The following is a 12,536-nucleotide window of genomic DNA, read 5'->3' as shown; positions in this document are numbered from 1 at the left end:
TTGAGGAAATGCCTCCATGAGACCCAGCTGTAAGGCATTTTCTCAATGAGTGATCAAGGGTGGGAGGGCCCAGCCCATTGTGGGTGGGGCCATCCCTGGGCTGGTGGTCTTGGGTTCTATAAGAGAGCAAGCTGAGCAGGCCAGGGGGAGCAAGCCAGTAAGTAACATCCCTCCATGGCCTCTCCATCGGCTCCTGCTTCCTGACCTGCTTGAGTTCCAGTCCTAACTTCCTTTGGTGATGAACAGCAATGTGGGAGTGTAAGCTGAATAAACCCTTTCCTCCCCAGCTTGCTTCTTGGTCATGATGTTTGTGCAGGAATAGAAACCCTGACAAAGACAGCCTGCACACAGAACTAGAGTGTAGGTTTTAATCTCTGAATTTTGGTCATAAAAATCTATCTTCTTGCCCAAAATTTGGACTACCATCCATGTCTTGGATTCCACAGATCAACCACTGGTTATTCAAAATTATACACCCCAAAGTCTACCGCTGCAAATAAGAGTTCCTACTACGGCTGTGATTAAGTACTGGAACAAAAAGATCAGGAAAGGCCCGCCAGTCCACACTTCACAGAGCAGTGGGACAGGAGCTGCTGGCTCCGGAGTCCTGCAGGAGAGAAACAGACTCTTCTTACCTGCTCCCCCAGGAGCTTTACTTTGTTTCCTTTTGTTCCTGGGATTGTTTTTGCAATAGATTATAACCAAGGGATAGACTGGCGGCTGCTCTTACACAGACCCTCAGAGTTCTCCCAGCAAGACTCTGGGATTTTCCTACACCAGACACCAGGAGGCAGCCTGCCAAGGAACAGAAGATAAACTGCGCACACAAACTACAGGCTACTAGGACAAAGATAGCCTGTGACTTACCGACAGGCACGAGGCACACCTCGGGAGTCAGGCTAAGCATCCCCTAATTAAATGGGTACAGAAACCACTCAGTGTCACCAACAGTGAATCTTCCATAGTCACTCAGCACTCCATAATGAAAAGGACTCTTCTTTACCCTGTAAAATTTTGGGACTTTCTTTTTTTTTTTTTTTTTTTTTTTTTTTGGTTCTTTTTTTTCGGAGCTGGGGACCGAACCCAGGGCCTTGCGCTTCCTAGGCAAGCGCTCTACCACTGAGCTAAATCCCCAACCCCATAAGAAAGGAATTTTAACAAATGAAATTATTTTTTAATCGAAGGAAATTTCTGATGTGTTTTTTTCTAAATATATTTTGGTGTAGAAATTCTGATATTCCAAAAAATAACTCACCCTCTCCTTCTCCCTCTCCCTTTCCCCCCCCTCTCTCTTCCTCTCCCTCTCTCCTTCTTTCCCTCTCTCCCTCTCGTTCTTCTTATTTGAAGATCTTTGCTAACTAGAAGGATGAACAAGGCCAAGTTTCCCAGGTGTCCCTGTGCTGCAAATTACACTCAAGTCCTTTGCTGGGCCAGTGGCCACGGTCATGCACTTCAGATCCACAGAGGGCTCAGCCAAGCCTGCCCTGGCTCTTGACATCTCCTGCTCAAGAGTGGGTACTCACAGCATGAATAAAACCTTCCCCTCCTCCCTCCCTCTGTGCTTACCTGCTAAAACCTTTTAGTGGCTACCCTTAGAGCCTCTGTTCACGGAAACAATACAGAGGAAAAGAAAAGAAATACATTGTTTCAGCAAAGAGAAGGCCTTCTATCAGTCACCGCCTAAGAAAAGGCCTGTGCCTCTTACTCCTTATCCTCCTTAAGAAAGGTTAGTTGAGAATATGGGAGGGCCCTAAAATTATTGGAACAGAAGACAGGGCAGAAAGCCCATATGAGCCAGAGGTCCAGGATGTCTATGCGTTGTATATAAGACTAGGCGGCCAAAATCTCAACAATATAGTTGTATAGACAACCAATTGACACACCAGTGTGGATGGAGGAATCTTACAAAGCCCACCTAGATGAAGAGCTACGGGCAGTTCATGACTGCTGGGAGAACAACCATCAATGACAAATCCAACTGGGTATCCAGTACCAACCAGTCAGTCCCCAAACACACATATGGGCAACACTAACGGACTCAACATGTAACAACAGTAACTGAAGAAAAGGGGAGGGTGTGTAAATGGAGAGCTGCTGAGATGGTTCAGTGACAAAGGCACTTGCCATTAAGTCAGATGGCTAGACCCCACATGGTGGAAGAAGATGTCCTCTCTCTCAAGATGTCCTTGGCAGCCACAAGTACACGGTTGTGGTATGTGCACCCCCATGCATACATATATGCACTCACTGAATAAAGTGCAACTTAACATTTTTAATTAGAGCGATGATTTACGAGTGGGGAGAGACTCCAACATTAAAAACAGAGTCCTTCATCAGGGAGAGTGTCAGAATAAAACAAGTTTAAAAGAGAGGTTTTGGGGTTGGGGATTTAGCTCAGTGGCAGAGCGCTTGCCTAGGAAGCGCAAGGCCCTGGGTTCGGTCCCCAGCTCCGAAAAAAAGAACCAAAAAAAAAAAAAAAAAAGAGAGAGAGAGGTTTTCCCAAAAGGAAAAGAAAAAGAAAAAAAAAATAACAACAAAACCCAGAAGTTCGGGGCTGGGGATTTAGCTCAGTGGCAGAGCGCTTGCCTAGGAAGCACAAGGCCCTGGGTTCGGTCCCCAGCTCCGAAAAAAAGAACCAAAAAAAAAAAAAACCCAGAAGTTCATGGGGAGAAGCCCCTGCAGAAAAATAATTTTAAAATTAGAAAAAAAGTTCCCCTACCGTAAGCATCCACGTGGCACACATGTTCAAAGTTCTGTTTGCTTTCTTTCCTGTCCATCCTGACCACGAGTCCAAGCTTTCACCCATACACAATGAGGCCAAATCAAACTGCCAGCTCCTTGGCTGTCCACGCCCTGCCCCGTTGCCCCGCCCTGCTCCGTGTCATCCTGTTAAACACGGCTCTGCGATTTTCCTAAACCATGACGTCACAACCTTGATCGTGCGTTGGTTGGTACTCCTCTCAATCATCTGTGCTTTCCATGGACGTGAACACGGCTGAAAAGCCTTTAACATTGCCTAACCCCCTGCTAATTTTGCAGGTTTATCTGCAGCTGGGGAACAGTACCCAAGCCGCCTAGACTGCACATTACTCCCCCAGAACACTCTACATTCTTACCATCTCACAACCTAAAGCCGAGCTGCTTCTGATCAAACTGGTCTGAAGATTTTCTGAAAAGTTAGCTTTGTAGCCAGGCACGGTGGCCCTCATGGCGGTACAGCAATGAGTTTGAGGTGAGCTTGGAAGACTTGAGCTGTAGGCCAGTGTGCCTCAGAGTGAGAGGTATCTCAGGGGAAATCAACTTATTAAACTAATTGCCAACTACACCACTCAGCTGGCAATTAAACCCTTCTCAGGCATTGAGCCATGATGGAAACCTACTCTTTAGGATTTTATACTTGGTACTTACTTGACCAGAGAAGTTTCTAGAATACAGAGAGATCTTTCAGACAGTTCTCAGTACCTGCTGCAGTCCTCTCCCTTAGGTGTACTTAATAAATATTTGTGGACTGCTGTGGTCAGGAGGGACAACACAGTTCCCCGCAGAAAGCAGGGGACCACTTGGACCATGACTCCTCTACACGGAAACCCTAAAAAACAATTCAAGTGGTAGGAAAGGATGTTTCTCCCAAACTAACTTTTTACATTAAGTAGCCCAAAACATTAGTGTAAAAATGTCATTAATAAAAGGGAAACACAGAGAAACTGTGTATATGATAAAGCAGGGGGAGGATTACAATGAGAGATCAAATCAACAAAGTATTTAGTCTTTCTGAGTGAGCTGGAGAGATGGCTCCACCATTGAAAGCACTGGCTGCTCTTCCGGAAGACCGGTGTTCATTCCCAGTATCCACAGGGCTACTCACAAAGACCTGTAATTCTAGCAACAGGAACCCAATGTCCCCTTCTGTCCTCTGCAGACACCAGACGGGCACGCAGTGCAGACATGCATGCAGACGAAACTCCCTTAGGTATAAAAAATATATTTTAAAGATAAAGTCTTTCTGAGAGATGATAGGAATAGTTGAGGCGGGCAGGAGGGGCTGGTGTGTGCTTGTGCCCAAGACCTAGTACTCACGACTTACAGAATGCATACTGGATGGCCGGGAGGCAGTAAGGGCAGAAAGAGACAATTCAACCATGTTGTTTTTGAACCCTTTGTCTCTAGCAACACCTTGAGCAAGGAAATTCAAAAGGTGTGTTTTTAAGGCAGAATGGATGAGAGGGCACAAGATGACCGGTGTGGAGAGGCTTTTCCAGGACGACTAACAGTGAGGGTTAAGCATGTCGGCCCTCTTCCCATAAAGCAGGAAAACGCCTTCCAGTTTTCCCAACACAGCAATCAGGTGAATTTTACAGTGTGTGGTAAAGTTCTAGCAAAGTCAGAACAAGAATGAAAGCAAACAAGTGACACTTGACCCTCCCAAGGTTCTGTGCTCTGTCCGAGAGAACGGGATCCAGACATGAACCCCCAGGAGACTTCAGAAGACTGCACGCCTGTCCTAAGGTATGAGCGCTTCTCCTGGTCACACCCTAACTCCCTCCCTATACCCTTTGATAATTCCTCATACCCACAACGCTCCCCAACCCCGGCCGCACGATGCCAATGTTTAAAGCATACCTATTATGCTTCTCTAGAAGCAAGGGGTCACAGCTCTTTATACCAAACCTAGGAGATCCAATTGGGAGTCCTGTAGCAAACAGGGTTTCTGGGTGTCCCGACCTTTGACCTCTGACCTCTGAGCAAATGGAGTTTCTGGGTATCCTGACCTCTGAGAAAGTTCTGCCAGGCTCATTTACAACCTGCTTAATATTCCTCCGCCATTTGATAACAATGCACTAATTCGTTTTCATTTGAAACCATTTTATTCAGCTTACTGTTAAGACAAAAAAAAGGCGGTGGTGGATATGGCGCCAAAGCTCAGGGCGTCATCCTTGATTGAAGAACTGGGATACAGAGCTCACCCTACCACAAGCAACCTCACTCATTCACAGCCACTGCTTGCCAGAACAAAAAGCTGCCACTTCAGGATGGCTTGCAATAGACCCTGAGCTCCTGGAGGCTCGGATTTTAACTGTCTTTGGAATAAAGACAGGAAGGACTAACACATGAAAATGGACTGCTTCTTCACTGAGGAAATAGGCTTGGTCCCTTTCGCTATGAAATGCTATCTAAACATTAAAACTGACTGACTTTCCCTGACTCCCCAAGTTCACTCTAGTGGGGATGCTGATAAGCAAGTAACTGTGTAATTCAAACTTTCTATATGCCTGTGCTGCCTGGGACTCCAAAGCCTTTAAACAGCATACAAGCCATACTAATCAAGGGACAGGGCAGGAGTCAGTTAACAGGGCTTTTGAGGGGTTCAGTGTTTCCATTTCCAGACCTCTGGACAAGTCCCAGTGACACTGAAAGTCTCTCCCTACAAACTAAATCTATAGAAATGCTGCAAACCCCTACGCACACACATGCACACGCATGTACAGATGTATGCAAACACACGCATACACATGTACACACATGCACACATGTATGCACACACAGCACGCACATGTACATGCACACATACACAAGCACACACATATGCACACAGCACACATACAAACACACATGCACATAATGCACACAAAAGCATACACACACACACATTACCCCAAACTGAGGAGGCTCCCAGTTTTATGCCAGTTTCCTTCACTGTGGCATATCCCCATGCCTGAGGAAAATCTTAACTACTTCCCCTTCCGTTCACCTGTGCTCTCCCAGCCTACACCCCTCTGAGAACACTCTTCCAGCTCTAGATCTCACCTAGCGGCACACGTTCCCAGCATGCTCTGTCCTCCAAGTCTTCCAGCTTTGAGCATGAGCAAAGCTGCTCCAGCTGCTCCAGGTGTCAACAGCTAAACTTTCCCACGGTCCCCATTAACATAGGGTGGCAGTAAGAGAGCATTCAAGGGTTGCTGCATAAGGGTATTTAGTGCAAGACACCGGGAGAAAGACACACAAACACGGAGGTGTGTTGGTCCTTTAGAACATAGCTTTGTTCTGATTTTCCATTGGGGCAGAGGGTTAGGACACATACACAAGGAAAGGCATACACGTTCAACCACTTCTTGACATATCTCAGGTCATCTCTCTCCTGGCTTCCCCTCTTCCGAATGCTTCTTGAGCGGTACTTCTGCCTATCTCAGAATCTTTCGCCCACTCATAAAGATATGTTTAGCTACCTAGGATAATGATAATTTCTTAAAATAAACCAAAACTGTTCATTTTACTTGGTTATATGAATATCAGAATGTAACACTATTTCATGGGGGAAAAAAACCTTTAAGTGTGAATCAACCAAGCTCCGGGGCAGCCTCGGTTCCACCTCTTGAACTGTCCTCACCCCTGGACAACTCCGCCTTTTGGGTACTCCGTCTCCTAAGCTGTAACAAGGAATGATACTTGCTTTACCTAGCTCTAGAAGGATGTTTCAAGCTTTTGTAAGCAGAGTGATAATGGCCCACAGCAGGTGGTCACCTGTGAGTCCTAATACAGGCCCATTCAGATACAGCCATGCAAAGTTCACACAAGGAGAAAATTAAAATGAGGACGGATGCCATTCCAAACTCTACCTCACTGAAAACCCAGCTCATGTGAGAATAATGGTAGGCCTCCACCTTTGGGCCTACTACATCTTCAGAACTGTAGATAAAACAGTCCAGTTGCCTTCCAGCCTGTGAGCGCTAAAGTGTTCCCTTGTGGTAAGGAACACCATTGCAGCGTACTTCAGGGGGATGAGAAAAGAGTTACCTTGGCAAATGCGACCCTGGTGCGGGGTGGGGTCAGCGCAGCAGCTGTATGGTGTACTTTTCCTCATCAGGCTAAGGAACCTGCAGACCCCGCCCCCTACACAGACTGACATGCAGGAATTATCTGCAGACCCCGCCCCCTATGCAAACTGACATGCAGAAATCATCTGCTTTCAAACTACTGAAACTTAATACAGTACATGCATACTATATCAGATACACATGTAAATACCCACTCAGCCGCTAAGTCTCTAGGGAAAGGAAGCAGATTTTCTATAATCCCCACAAATATGGCAATGTAGGCATTTTTTATTCCTGTTTTTACAGAAGAGAGCAACTGAAACCCAGAGAAACCAGACAGCTTGCCCAAGGTTAAAAAGCAAGTAGCCAAGTCAGGATTTGAATCTAGCTTTGTCTGACTCCAAGGCCTGTAGTTGCCTCCAACAATGGCAATTGGTTGGGTCGCTTTTCCTTAATCCATGACATTGTATTTGACTGTGTGTTTCTGCATCTTCACAAAGGGACAGAAAAAAAAACTTAGGAGGCCTTCTCCTTTTTCTTTCCCTATATTTATTTTCCACCCTTTTGCAAACTATTTTTAGGTGAAAATCAGTGAGCTCAACCTGACAGTCATACATTTCCCCAGTCAATACGCCCACAGGGCCAAAGTTGTGTTTCTACATTGTTTTGAAGTTGGTGCTATTTAGCAAATGTGTCCATGTCTGATACAGTGTCTTACATCTGGGAAATACTTGATGATACTGGACATCAGGCTTTATCCTTCTAGTTACTCTGTCAAAAGACTTAAAAAGGGGTGTGGGGTGGGGATTACTCTGTGTAAATTCTTTCACATTAAAGATAGTTATCTGAAAATTGTTTAAAGGGTTAAGGGGAAAGGCAAAAGGAAATATAACAATTTAATGTCTGAGTCCCTGGGTCTATTAGACCCTGAGTCTAAGAACATGAAAGACACAAGTTGAAAGTAACTTTCATTCGAGCAACTTCTGCAAGTGTGGCTTGAAATTGAAACAGTGCACTTACACCTGGCCAATGCTTTTGCTGAGCAGGTAAAAGTCAGGAGGACTTTCCTCCATACTGTTTCTGCAACCAGTGTGTCTTATTTTTATAACTGTGGCAACTGACCACACTCTGAATAGGTTATATTTAACACTTTCTCTACAGTATGGGCTTAAGGCCCTTCTCGTATAACTCACAGGGGTTAAACACTCATTAAGTAAATCAGGTGCTTTCCAGAATTTGTTACATAACCCCAGCACATGAAAGACAGCTTTCTTTCCATTCATTGAACCCTCTCTTACTTTAGGTAGCCATGTTTCCTTTGCATGTTTTCAAATAGGTGCAGTGTCTCTCAGTTCTCTGCAAAATGTTGTCTTGGTTTTTACCATAGCAAACATGTAAGAGACATTTGCCATTTGTGCAGTTCCAGAGTATGTCCCTCAATGTTATACATGTTACCTTCTAAGAGAGATGAAAGTCTTTCGACCACCACGGGAGAGCTACTTTCTGTGGCAGTGAGTTCCCTACCAACAAAGTAGTCAAAGCAGAGGTGTCCTATAAGAAGGATTCCCAAGGGAGGTAAGGGGCTGAGCAAGTTGAATTTTATGTTCCACCTTCCCCATTTACGATTTTAAAACAATTTTAGACCAGCATACCCCAGTGACATAATGGTTCACAGGTTAACCTGCTGAGTCCCATATCTAGCTCACTGTTTAGGTCAACCTAGCAAAAATGCCCTTCAGATTCAGCCTAACTTGGTAAGCTATCTAATTACTTGTGGCAAAGACCATATTACCGTAATATTGACAGTTTCTTGCTATTTGAAATGACAAAAAAAGGCCCCGAAACCATGTGGTCAGCAGAATGTATGCCTTGCATACGGATCTGTTGAAGCCAAAACAGCACTGCCTCCGTGGGGGACAGCCAAAATGAGGAGTTATGTGGGAGCATGAAAAATGTGATAACCAGACCTTCAACCTCAAGTATGACCCAGCTGCGCATGCACATGCAGATCCACATCACTGGGGAAAGCCTGCTGTTCATTCGTGGCAAAGCAAACCCAGTCCCTTCCAGCCTGCGACTTCAGTCACACAAGCCCGGGAGCTGTCCTTCAGCACCACAGCAGGTACCCCTCGAGCAAGCATAAAGCCAAGGAAAGGCAAGACCGGGAGGCGCATCGGGGTGAACTGCTTAGAGTCCTCCTTCAAGCAACCGTGTGGCTGTTTGTTTTTAAATATACTATATCTCAAGTCGCTATCCTTAGTTTATTTAAAAGAAAATGTTCCGAATATCTATAGGAAAGTTGACAAAACCTCAAATGAAAACCGAAGGCGTATAAAGTCAAGCCTCCCAAACGGACCCCAAGAAATCAGTAACTAGCTAGCCTGAACCATCATGAATTGCTATACAATGCCCACCACATCCCAGGAAGAGACACATTCCATCTACACACATCAGATGTTCCGAGAACACAGAACATGCTTGCAGCCCTCTCCGGAGAGCTTCCATTTCTAGGACAGACAGAATGCTCACGGAACACCGAACCATCACTACCCCCACACACAGCAATCAAATCCTCTTTCAGGGAGAACTGAAGGCCTTATGGGTCATGAGTTCCAGAGGAAAATGCTGCAGTATTTCAAGGGCCAGGTTTCAGAAATATGCTAAAAGCTTTCGGCGTTTGGAGCCTAAACCTCTTGGTTCCTGCCATCCTGCTACTGGGTATTAACGTTGTCCAGCCATTTGCATTACACATCAAAAACATATTTTTGAGGAAAGAACAGGGCTCCCTCCCCCATATATTCTAATGCATATGGAGAAAAGGGAAGAGAGCTCTGTGAGACGTTAAAAAAGCCTACCACACCCGAAATCTCCTTGGAAAGCTAAGACATTCCCCCCGTCCTAACACACATACACCTCCCTAAAGGATCTCCAGGTTTAAACTCGAGAAAACAGTTATAAAAAGCACTCCCTCCTTTGCCCTAAAGGCCCTTATCCACACTTCCTGCTTCCGATCCCTGCCCTCCCGGATGCCCACTGTGCATTAAAAGCAGTTCCCCCTGTGCAGCAGACCTTGCAGCCTGCTATTTCTCCCTGCCCGAGTTTGGCCAGATGCAAGGCAAAGTTTCTTCTATGCTTCCCCACCCCCGCCCCCACCCCAACAGATGACATTGATTATGAACACCGATGCGAATCTTGGAACCTCCAGTTATAAAATGTATTCCCCCCGTGCTTCAAAAACTGCAGTGTAAGTGAGGGAGAGGGCATAGGGTGGAGTTGGAAGGAATGCACGGTTTGGAGAATTCCTATTTATTAGACTGAAAAACGGATTCCCACTCCATCCTAACTCAAACCTAGGGACGCTGAAGGGGTCTGACAGCCCCCACTACCGCCCGGAAAGTTAACTGCCAAGTCTCCACCGGTGGTTGCTGCGGGCAATAGGGAGGAAGGAGCGGACCTCCCCTGAGAAATGCAGAGGTTTTGTGGTCCCTAGGGTACGGAGGGTGAATGAAACAGAGAGGAGGGGGTCCAAGCCGTGGGTCTGGGCAAACAGTTCTGCATCCCAACGCTAAGAAGAAGCCCAGGGTGCTGCTGCCCGTGGTAAGGTGGGGGAGGGAAGAGAGCAAGGAGAGGAACAAGCTCTGCATAGGGTGGCGTAGGGGTGGGGGTGGGGGAAGGGGGATATTCTGAAAGTGATGTTCTCTGATGCAGGAATCCTAACCCGCCAAGGAAGGTCGCGGGGGGCTCCAACACAACCCCAGAGCACCCTAGCGAAAGGGGAACTGATACATCCAAGTAAAGGAGTAGAGGACAGGAGGTGTCCTGACTGCCCCACGAACCAAGGAGTCCCCCGGCTTCTGCAGTTGGTAGCAATGTGGAGCCGGATGAGGGAGGATCCAGTAAGGACTGGGGGAGGGGGCAAGGATGAGGGGCTACAGAGCAGCCCGAGAGCCCCGGTTGGACTGGCACTGGGGGCTGGGTGCCGGCTGCAGCGCCGAGGGGACGCCGGGGCAAGCCCGCGTCCCTGGGCGACCAGGCAACCTGGAGGGCAGGGTGTCCAGGGGTTGGAGCTGGTGGTCCCCCACCCTCCTCGGGAACCTCGGCAAACACCGTGGAAGGAAGCAAGACTTCCAAACGTCCGTGCAAAGCACGAAGGGCAGAAACCGCTCCACGGCGGCCACGCGAGCCCCGTGAGCCCCGCGGCCCCCGAGCCGCGCCGCGCGCTCTGCGGCAAAGCCCCGGGCTGAGAGGGGCGAGCCCGCTCCAGGGTCCCGGGGCGAGAGGGGAGCCCAAGGAGAGGAGCGGCGCCGGGCCAGGGGCTCCGGGACGACTTACGGCGGCGGCGGCGGCGGGCGAGGCGGCAGCGGCCCTAGCGCGGGGCCCGGGAGGCGCGGCCGGACTGCAGAGGCGCCGAGGCTGCGGCGGGCGGGACTGCGGTGGGCGCCATCTTGGAGCGCTCCCCGCGCCCGCCCCCCGCGCTGCGCGAGCCCTTGCATAATTGATGACTCGCGCCGCGCGCGCCGCCGCGCGCCCCCGCCACCGGGCCCCCGCGCGACCCTCCGCGCGCGCCCCCCGCCCGCGCCCCGCTCCCCGCGCTCGCCCTCCCGCCCGTCCGCCCGCGCCCCGCGCCCGCCCCGCCGCACCTACCCTGCCGGGCGCGCCCGCCCGCCGGCTCGCTCGCCTGCCCTCTCGCTCCCAGCTCTCCGGCCTGCGTCCCCGCGCTCCGGACTGGATGCGCGCCGGAGCCCGACCGGCAGGGGGCGCCGCGCCCGAGCGCCTGCGAGCGTCCCCGGGCCCGCCTCTGCGACGCCCCCGCCGGCCCCACAGTACCGGCGTCGACACCCGATAGATGCTCTGCGGCCCTGGTCAATGACAAGAGTCTCCTTGCTCCCTGCACGCCCGGTCACCGTGCGACCGCAGTCGGAGTTTCTGACTTGATCTTTGGTCAACTGATCCAACGCACAGCAAATAGAAGCCAGGGTTACGACAGGGGCCTGCTATGAGTGGCAAAGGCAGCCCTCAGGTTTGGAAGCTTAGAGGTCACCTTACCTTCTCCAAACTCAGTGGGTAGATCTGTGAAGTTGGCATGAGCCTTTGAACCGCTCCCACAGGCCTAAGGAGCGTCACGGTGAAGGCGAGGAGGACTCCTGGAGCTGTCTCTCTAACGCAAATTCAGTTAACACTGAATAGCACCGTCTTTAGCTAAAGAGTGGCGGTGACAACCTGTCCAAACCTCAGTGTTCTGTCACTAGGAGGGAGCAATCAGGACACCAAACTGATAGCTTTATTGTAGAAACTAAAGGGGAAGTGCATTTACAGTTTTCTAACACGGTCCAGCACAGACTGTGGCATAATGTTCCCACCGCATGCATTTTACAGTAGCTTTCGTGAGATATATTTGGCTCACAGTAAGTTCCATGTTTGGAATATATTTTGACATGCATGTGCATGCAGGAGCTTCTCGCCACTAAGGTGACAGGCATGCTCAAAGTTTCCTGGTGCCTCTTTGCAATCCAGCTCTGTGTTGCCCACACACACACACAGCCTCCCCCAGGCAACCACTAATCTTCTATTACTGTACATTGGTTTGCATTTTCCAGAGTTAATGGGATCATGCAGTATGAACCTTTTTTTTCCTTTGTAGAGAAGTGTAGGACACTTCTCTCAGCAGGATTATTTTGAGTTTTTTTTTTTATGCTACCCGTGAGGTGTTCGTTTCTTCTTACC

General features: G+C 48.8%; 1 protein-coding gene across 7 annotated transcripts in view; it reads right to left on the bottom strand.

Moving 5' to 3' along the window:
* Scn8a (sodium voltage-gated channel alpha subunit 8) overlaps positions 1-11,587 on the bottom strand; it is a 173,909-nt gene extending 162,322 nt beyond the window's left edge. For 5 of the 7 annotated variants that reach the window (XM_063263131.1, XM_063263134.1, XM_063263130.1 and 2 more), the window contains exon 1: positions 11,145-11,301. The gene's annotated coding sequence lies outside the window, so the exon portion shown is untranslated. Of the gene's footprint in view, positions 1-11,144; positions 11,302-11,456 lie in introns of those variants that run through there. The other 2 variants (XM_063263132.1, NM_019266.3) reach the window with 2 other exon arrangements.
* Between the last annotated feature and the right edge of the window lie 949 nt (positions 11,588-12,536).

The sequence above is a fragment of the Rattus norvegicus genome, chromosome 7 (genome assembly GCF_036323735.1).
Source record: "Rattus norvegicus strain BN/NHsdMcwi chromosome 7, GRCr8, whole genome shotgun sequence".
NCBI lineage: Eukaryota > Metazoa > Chordata > Mammalia > Rodentia > Muridae > Rattus > Rattus norvegicus.
Note: the sequence above shows the minus strand (reverse complement) of the source record. Positions and strands in the feature narration are given on the sequence as shown.